This window comes from Amblyraja radiata, chromosome 19 (genome assembly GCF_010909765.2).
Source record: "Amblyraja radiata isolate CabotCenter1 chromosome 19, sAmbRad1.1.pri, whole genome shotgun sequence".
NCBI classification, from domain to species: domain Eukaryota; kingdom Metazoa; phylum Chordata; class Chondrichthyes; order Rajiformes; family Rajidae; genus Amblyraja; species Amblyraja radiata.
This window is the reverse complement of record NC_045974.1, coordinates 31,473,355-31,481,924: the sequence shown is the minus strand read 5'-3', so window position 1 is coordinate 31,481,924 and position 8,570 is coordinate 31,473,355. Positions and strand designations below refer to the sequence as shown.

Here is an 8,570-nt window from a genome sequence, read left to right as displayed (position 1 = left end):
GAGCATGCAAATTGTTTGCAGTATTTCTTATATTAGATGATGACTGTGCTGGAAAAATATGTTGTCAAAACCGTTTCGGTCGCCTCCTCCACGGAGAGGCGACCTTTTCCATGTCCCCTCCCCCGTGGCCTAACAGCAAGGATCGGTGCGGCCTTTCCCGAAGACGTGCCCGGGGCTTCAGCCGCGGGCGCAGCGTGGACTTTCGTTGCGGAGCGGGCGAGCCCTCGCTGGGGCTCGCCGGAGGGGAGCGCTCCGTTCGCTGGCCCGCAGCAGCCTGAAGCCGCAGTCTACGGAGCTCCAGCTGGCGCGGCGTCCTGGGCCTGGGATCCCTCGTTGGGGACCCGGGAGAAGAAGAAGCTCCGACCGCCGGCCCATGGCCTAGTTCTATTGTTGGCGTGGCGGGGACTTACCATCAGGAACGGGGTCCCTCGCCGGAGACCCCTGGAGAGGAGCTCTGACCTTCGGCCCTACGGTCTGCGGTGCTTCTGGCTGCAGCATGGCGGGAACTTTAAATCTTCGACCTGCGGCCTACACCAACCTGAAGCCGCGGTCGCCGGTAGGGAAGCACCGATTCTGAACGTACCTGGACTTTATCAGGACTTTAACTTGTCTGAACATCTGGATGCCCGCAGCGGCGGCTGAGAAGGATTGAGGTCCCAACCATGGGGGAAAATGGAGGACTGGCCAAATGTTGTGCCTTCCACCACAGTGATGAATGCTGTGGTGGATGTTTGTGTTACATTTTTTTTATTGTGTTTTTGTGTGTTCTTTTCATTGTACCGCTGCTGGCAAATTCATTTCACTTGCACTTTATTTGCAAGTGACAAATAAAACTGATGTTGATATTGATATTAAATGGGATAGGGGCATTGGTGTTTTTTGTTAGATAATTGTTAGATAATTTAAAGTGGAATGTTTCATGTTTGGAAATTTTTATCACAGTCCTGACGATCCTAGACTAAAAAAAGACAGAGTTCTGGAGCAACACAGCTGGTCAGGCTGCATCTCTGGACAACATGGATAGTTGACGTTTTGGGGCTGGGATCCTTCAGACTGATTGGGGTGGTGGGAATGGGGGAGAAAGCTGGAAGAGAGGAAGGGGCAGGACAACGATTGACAAGTGATCAATGTATACAGGTGAGGGGAGGGGGGCGGTTTGAGAGATAGATGGAGGGACAAAGGTCAAAAATGAAGAGACAAAAAGTGTGATATAAGGACGTCACCTATCCATGGTCTCCAGAGATGCTGTCCAGCCCCTTCAGTTACTCCAGCACTTTGTGTCTTTTTTTGTAACCCAGCATCCGCAGTTCCTTGTGTCTCTAGACCTTAAATGTTGACTGTTTATCTTTCTGCCGATGTGGCCAGTACTGCTGAGAGTTCTCATCTTTTCTTTTTTTTAATTCATTTGATTTCAGATTTCCAGCATGCAAAGTGTTTTGATTTTCATTGATGATGGTTCCAACTCATATAATTGAAGTGAACAGGAATTGTACCATTACCCCATGAAGAGTGGCTAAAACTACTGTAAACTTTGTGAAGAAAAGTGATTTGTGGAGCTATCTTCCAATTTCACAGTTGATTAAATTCTTTCAGCAGTAGTTCTCTTCAACAAAATAACATACTATAAAACTGTCATCTGGTGTTATTCTCACAGAGAAAAAGCATTGGAAAATATTCCCATTGGTTTTGCATAACAAGATCAAATTTGTCTTATTGATAAACTGATATTTGCTGAGTTCACACCAGAAAGATTATTAAAATATATTTTCCATTATTAACAATTGGCACTCAATATCTTACAAGGCAGCATCAAAAATATTTGTTTTTTTGGTATTGTTCTAATGACATGGAAAGGTTGGAGGGATATGGGCCAAACGCAGGTAAATGGGACTAGCTTAGATGGGGTGTTTTGGTCAGCATTGATGATTTGGGCCGAATGGCCCATTTCCCTGCTGTCTGGCTCCGTGACCTTGTACCTCTTCTGCCACAAGGAATTAAAGATGGTATGATTTATTGATTTATCCATATTTACTTTATACCCCACATCCCTAATGCAACGCAGTCCTGAAAATTCAACTTGAAACAAATGGCTAAAAATAAATATAAATTTAATCTGTTAAAATTATTATGAAATACAAATCAAAATCTACCGAGCAAGACATAAATTCAAATGTGAATATTTGACGACAGCAAATTTAATAAACAGGGTTGCTTGTAGCTTACGTTTTATTAACCTGTTTTAAAGACAATGCAGCAGTTATCACTAATGTACAAAACACTTATCTCACTTGCCCCTTATCTCATTAACACTTATCCTCACCCCCTATATAACACTTATCCTCACCCCTTATCTCACTTGCTTCAAGATGCCTCATCACTTTTATCCTTTGCCCTTTGTCCATTGCAATAACCACAGTCCCTTCTCGTATTGTAACTTCAGGTTAACAAATATTTGACTCTTGTTCTGATGAAGGGTTCAGGGCCTGAAATGTTGTCTGACCTGCTCAATGTCTCCAGCATTTTCCATTTTTATTTCACTCTTCTTAACTCTGCAAAATTGGCATCCGGTATTGGACAAGGAATAAAGGGTGTCATTGTGGGAATCAAGAGATGCAAAAATAAAGAGGGAAAGAGACAAGATGAGGTGTTAGATAAATGACCTTATTATATGGCCAGGCAAACTAGAGGGGCTCCAGTGAACTATTCCTGCCTCCATGTCTATTGATGTCCAGCTTCATTGCACTCATCACCACACGTGCTTGAGTGCAACCTTAATTAAAGCAACCAACCAATTACAGAAGTACTTTCTGTTTTAATTGTAATTTAACTTTTCACAAAAGCTTTCATTTCAGTGGAGTTAACACCAGGCATTTGGTGGTAAAGTCAAAGTCAATTTTATTCGTCACATGCACCCGAAGGTGCAGTGAAATGAATTTGCCAGCAGCGATACACTTAAAAAGAACACACAATACACAATAAGATTTAACACAAACATCCACTGCAGCATTCTTCACTGTGGTGAAAGGCAACAAAGTTCAGTCCTCCTCCCCCGTTCATCCGTGCTCGGGGCCATAAACCCTCCGTAGTCGCCGCTATGGACGGCCCGATGTACAGGCCCTCTCGTCGAGATGGTCAAAACTCCAACGTCGGGACTGTCAAGCACACGGTCAAATGGGGGAGGCACAGTGGCGCAGCAGTAGAGTTGCTGCCTTAAGGGCCTGTCCCACCAGCATGCGATTCCATGTGTTTGGCGCGACCAAACGGAAGCGGAGTTCGCGCTAAGTTTGCGGTAAGTACGCGGTAAGTAGGCACTAATTACGTGGTAAGTACGCGCTTGACGTAATTTACATCATACTCACGAATCAGCTGGACAGGAGGCAGGCTGACTGAATTTGGACGTCGCAGGGCGTCGGGCGGTGACGTCATCACGTAATGGCACGCCGGGCGGTGACGTCATTGCGCAATGCCACATGCTAGGCATACGCCATCAAGACACTGCGTATGACTTCCAGATGCTGCGTACGCCGTCAAGATGCTGCGTACGCCCTCAATGCGCCTGCGGGCCGACAGGCCGGTGGCGCTCGGAAATTTCGGACAGTGCAGGATTTTCGGAGCCCCGCGAGATGTCGGGACCAGCCCCGCACAACTCTATACGCCTCCGCGCTTGGAAGTGGGATCGGCCCCGCGCGGTCGTACGCCTCAAGCGACCACGTTTGGTCGCGCTAGACGCATGCAATCGCATGCTAGTGGGACAGGCCCTTTACAGCACCAGAGACCCAGACTCAACCCTGACTACAGGTGGTGTCTGTATGGAGTTTGCACATTCTCCCTGTGACCGCGTGGGTTTCCTCCAGGCGCTCCGGTTTCCTCCAACTTTCCAAAGACGGGGTTTGTAAATTAATTGGCCTCTGTAAATTGTCCCTAGTGTGTAGGATAGAACTAGTGTATGCGTGATCGCAGGTGGTCTCGGTGGGTTGAAGAGGCGGTTTCCATGTTGTATCTTTAAACTAAATTTTACTTCGGAGTCACGTGAGTGACTACATGAAGAACCAGCCACTACGCACGTGTGTCATTATCGCTACACGCATTGTGAACAAGTCATTACGAGGGGAGGACGTTCCTCCCAAACGGCAGGGTTGAACCTGCAACAAGTAAGGTAGGAGAACTTAGTTTCTTGACTTACCTTTTTTACAGGCAGGCTGATGAAAACTGGCTGGGGAGAGTCTGCAGAACTGCAGGCAGCCAGCAACGGCCGGGGGCACCACTATCTCCCCTAAACGGGAGCCGGAGCCGACCTCAGCTCCAGCAGGACGCCGACAGCGGTGGAGCATTCTGGAGCCGTCATTCCGACGGCTCGGACAACAGCCCCACGGACCTATACTACATGGGTCCGAGGGGCTGGAAGGTGCTGGGTTTTTTCCACAGCACTAAAAATAGCGGCAAGCGGTCAGTGCCCGAGAGCACTGAGTACGCGTTGGAGCCGCTGGGCTTGGGTCGCGAGCGGCCAGTTCCCCGAGAGGACTGGACCGCGTTGGAGCACCCCAGGCCCAAGTGGAGAAGGAGCGGCACAGTGCGGGAAGCACTGCACCGCGTTAAAACTGCCATACCTGCGGGTTGCGAGCGGCCAGCTCCCCGAGGGACTGAACCGCGTTGGAGCACCGCAGGCTAACGGCAGTACGGGCGGCTCAGTGCTGTGAGCACTGCACCGCGCTTTGGAGCACTGCAGGCCAACGGGGATACAGGCGGCACAGTGACCGTGTACACTGCACCGCATTGGCACTGCGGGGCCTGCACCTGCGAGAACATACCGTTTTGCAGCGATGCAGGTCCAAGAAGAAATCCTCCAGTGGGTAAGTCCCATAGCAGCACCTTATACAGGGCTGTATTTCACTTCTACTATTACAGGGAAGTGGTTGAGGAAAAGACAGACTCAGGGAGAAGGAAGCAGCACCTTTTCTATAGGGCTATAATCATGCTTCTCTCTCCCCAGTAGACTCTTCTGTCAGAAGAGTGCTGGGTCAAGTCTAGGGCAAACCCTGGACAGGTAAACAGATGTAAGAGCTGTAACAATGAGGTGATGCCTTTTCTAAGTCACAAAGTACATAGAGTGCATTATTGGTCCTTTCCTGATAGAAATACAGGAATACTTATGTTGTGACTGAAGGACTTAGCAGTCCAAAAATTTACTGACAAATTCCATTCCCATCTGGGAAGTCACACGGGACTGTCTGTCTATGTTTCAGGGGGAACAACAGTACAGCTGTGAGTAAAGCTAACTGGGAAAGATCTACAAACCAGGTTAGAAGCCAGCATAGACCATATGTTTTCTATCTACTGCAGGGGCAAACATTAGCTGACACCATAGCTGTCACTTGCTACCGGAGATTGTAAATCCCTGAATGTACTAAACTAATCAATTTATGCATCTGGTTACATCCTTTAAATCAATTACATTGACGCGGGCCTGTGTAAACCCGAAACCTCCTAGCAAAATCTTTTTATTTGGGGGTGACCTATCTAGAAGGTCAAGGAGTTGGACAATGAAGCCAAACTGGAGCTCATCTAAACGTCCAAACATCATCCTCAAAGGTATCGCCCCTATGCTGGAAGATGTGTACACCCACAACACACGGCCTCGGGGATCCAGAAGAAAACAGTAAAACCAGAAGGAAGCAAGAAGGTTGGTGCGAGAAGACATCGAATAAATAACTTTTTGACACTCATATCTTAAACAGTATCCGGGGATACACAATAGAATTTTACAACACATAATCTTCTAGTCCAGCTGATATATCGAGAGAGGAATTTGGAGGAGAACACCAAGTTGGGCTATAGTATTTGCTGATGTTTCTACACGATATGGAACACCAGATGCCGATCTACTCGTATCCAGACATAATCACCAATTACCAAATATGTCATATGGGATACAGACACTGGACATCAGCAACAGATGGGGTTTTAGCTGCATTGCAAGGGAAGAATTATTATCTACGCATTCCCTTCCTAACAAAATAGGATATGGCGCTTGACGCATCAATCATAGATCAGATCTCGGCTTTTTGGCTAAGATCAAGTATAATATCTGTTCTTATCAGTTTAAATGTCTGATATGTCCCTTATCTAGGGACCATATATCATAAAATTAAATAAATAAATAAATAAATAGAAAAGTTTTGTTTTTTTTTTAATTTTTAAATAAAAAAAAGTGAGAAATAAATAAAACGATATATTCGTTTTAAGAACAGAAACCTTTTCTATTGTTAAGTATATTCGTTTTAAGAACGAAAATGGCAAGCATTGATTCAAAGGATGCTTACAATTTCAGTACCCATAACAGGTGACCACGGATGTTATTTTTATCTAATTGGATGGCTCAGCTCTAGCAGTATAGAGCACTACCTAATGTGTTTACATTAGCACCTAGGTTATTTACAAAATATGACAACCAGCCACACAATGGTAATGGCTTCTTTGGATGACATACTAATTGTGTGGAAACTTAGGACGGGCTGAACAAACGGTAACAGCCACTTAACAATTATTTGGAAACTAGGATCATTATCCATCCAATTAAATCAAAATTAAAGCCTTCAAACTAAAGGGATTATTTGGGGTTCACCATTAACTCAGTTCCTCATGTCAGTAACTTTGCCAACAGAGGTTACAACCTTAATAGAGGCATACAGCAAAATCATTGACATGAGGATAAACCATTCATCAGACTGGTAGCAAGAATATTGGCAACATATGGTTTCCAGCCACATAATTCAGACCCTTACATTATAAAGATTTACAGAGGGCCAAAATATGAGCTCTTAAAATTAATGGTGATCATTTCAATAGAATGATGAAGCCATACAGAAGCCATATTGGAACTAAATGGTGGAAAGATAACATTGGGCATTGCTCCAATCCTATCATTGTCAGCAACCAGTCTATGGTCCTACATATGGATACTATGCACTAGGATGGTGTGTTACCAATTCCATCTCCAGCTGTGGAGGAAGATGGAATACACAGCAAGCATCATTATTACTAACACTGGGCATAACTACCTGGAAATGTTGGGTGTTTTTTCATGGCCTAAAGTCATGTTGCTCTGGAATATATTAAACAGGCTATTAGATTATAAATTAACAACACTACTGTGGTAGCACATATCAACCACATGGGTGAAAGGGAATCTACATCATGTAACAATCTGGCCAACACAATTTGGCAACCTCATCGGGGGGGTACTAAGGGAAATACTACGAGACTCTGCGTCTGGTGTTTTTAATAGTACCCGACTGACCTACCCAACCATGGTTCTAGGTGGTATTAGGGAATGAGATTAGAACCATGCAGCACCATCCAAAACAGACGGCCAGAGCAATGGACATGATCACAGCGGGCCACAGACAATCAACCTAAAGACAATGTCTAAAATACATAAACTAATGGGAGATGTGTTGCAACCATAATACATCATCCAGCCTGTTTGGAAGCTTTGTTAACCTACAGGGGCTTAGTATTAGTGACATCAACTGTGCCAGAAGTGGCCCATCTACTTACCTATGGCAAGAGAACGGAACAACAGCTTATGAGGGACACTTTTTATGAGAATTCCCCAAAGACCAGGTATTCCCAAATATGGGACATCAGCATCGTCTTAACGTTGTTAAAGAACTGGGCTCCAGCCACAGCGCTGTCATTACAGTTTATGACATTTTACAAAACTGTCATGCTGATGGCTTAGGTCACGGCACTAAGGACTCAGTCCCTACCAAATTAAGGCTGGATACCTTGACCAGTTCACCTGGCAACTTACACTTCTATATTCAGGAATTAGGGAACTAAACAGACAGGGGTCAGCAGGCCTTAAAATAACATTTTTTAGAGCCCACCCTACAGACGATTGACTGTGTTGTGAGACATCTACAAATATACATGGAACAAACCCAGACCATAAGTGGCACAGAAGAGGAACTTCTCATCAACGACAGACAGCCTCATTAAAGAATAACAGGCTAGGCCAGCTAAATGGCTAACATAGTATTGACATAAGTTGGTGTAAACACTAACTGGGTTAAAATCACACTCCACCAGGCTGCAGCAACGTCGGCAGCATTTAAATTGGAGGTTCCTATGGATAAAATCCTCAGGACTGCAGGATGGCCATCGGAAAGAACATTCTAAGGATTATAACTAACCAGTAATGGAAACTGGAATTTTTCAGAAACATTGTTAAGTTTCTGTACCATAATTTACCCCAAAAAACAGGGGCTATCAATTATTATTAACTTTATGGTTATTTATATATATCATATTGATGTTTAATATGTTATCACTATTCTCCCCAAAACCAAGGCAGACGTGATGATGGACTCGTTCCACGGCTTGAATCACAGAGCTTTGAAATCTTCATGTAGTCACTCACGTGACTCCGAAGTAAAATAGTAAGATTAAACGAGAACTTACCAGTTCGAAGTTTGATCTGTATTTTATGAGGAGTAACGTTGAGGGAATACATGCCCTCCGCTCCCACCCTTGATCATAAACACAATTGGTATCTTTTCTCTAATCTT

The 8,570-nt window shown here is 44.9% G+C and overlaps 1 pseudogene; it reads left to right on the top strand.

The window, feature by feature from the left end:
• Positions 1 to 6,046: 6,046 nt before the first annotated feature.
• Positions 6,047 to 6,155, top strand: LOC116984277 (annotated as a pseudogene).
• The last annotated feature ends 2,415 nt before the right edge of the window (positions 6,156 to 8,570 follow it).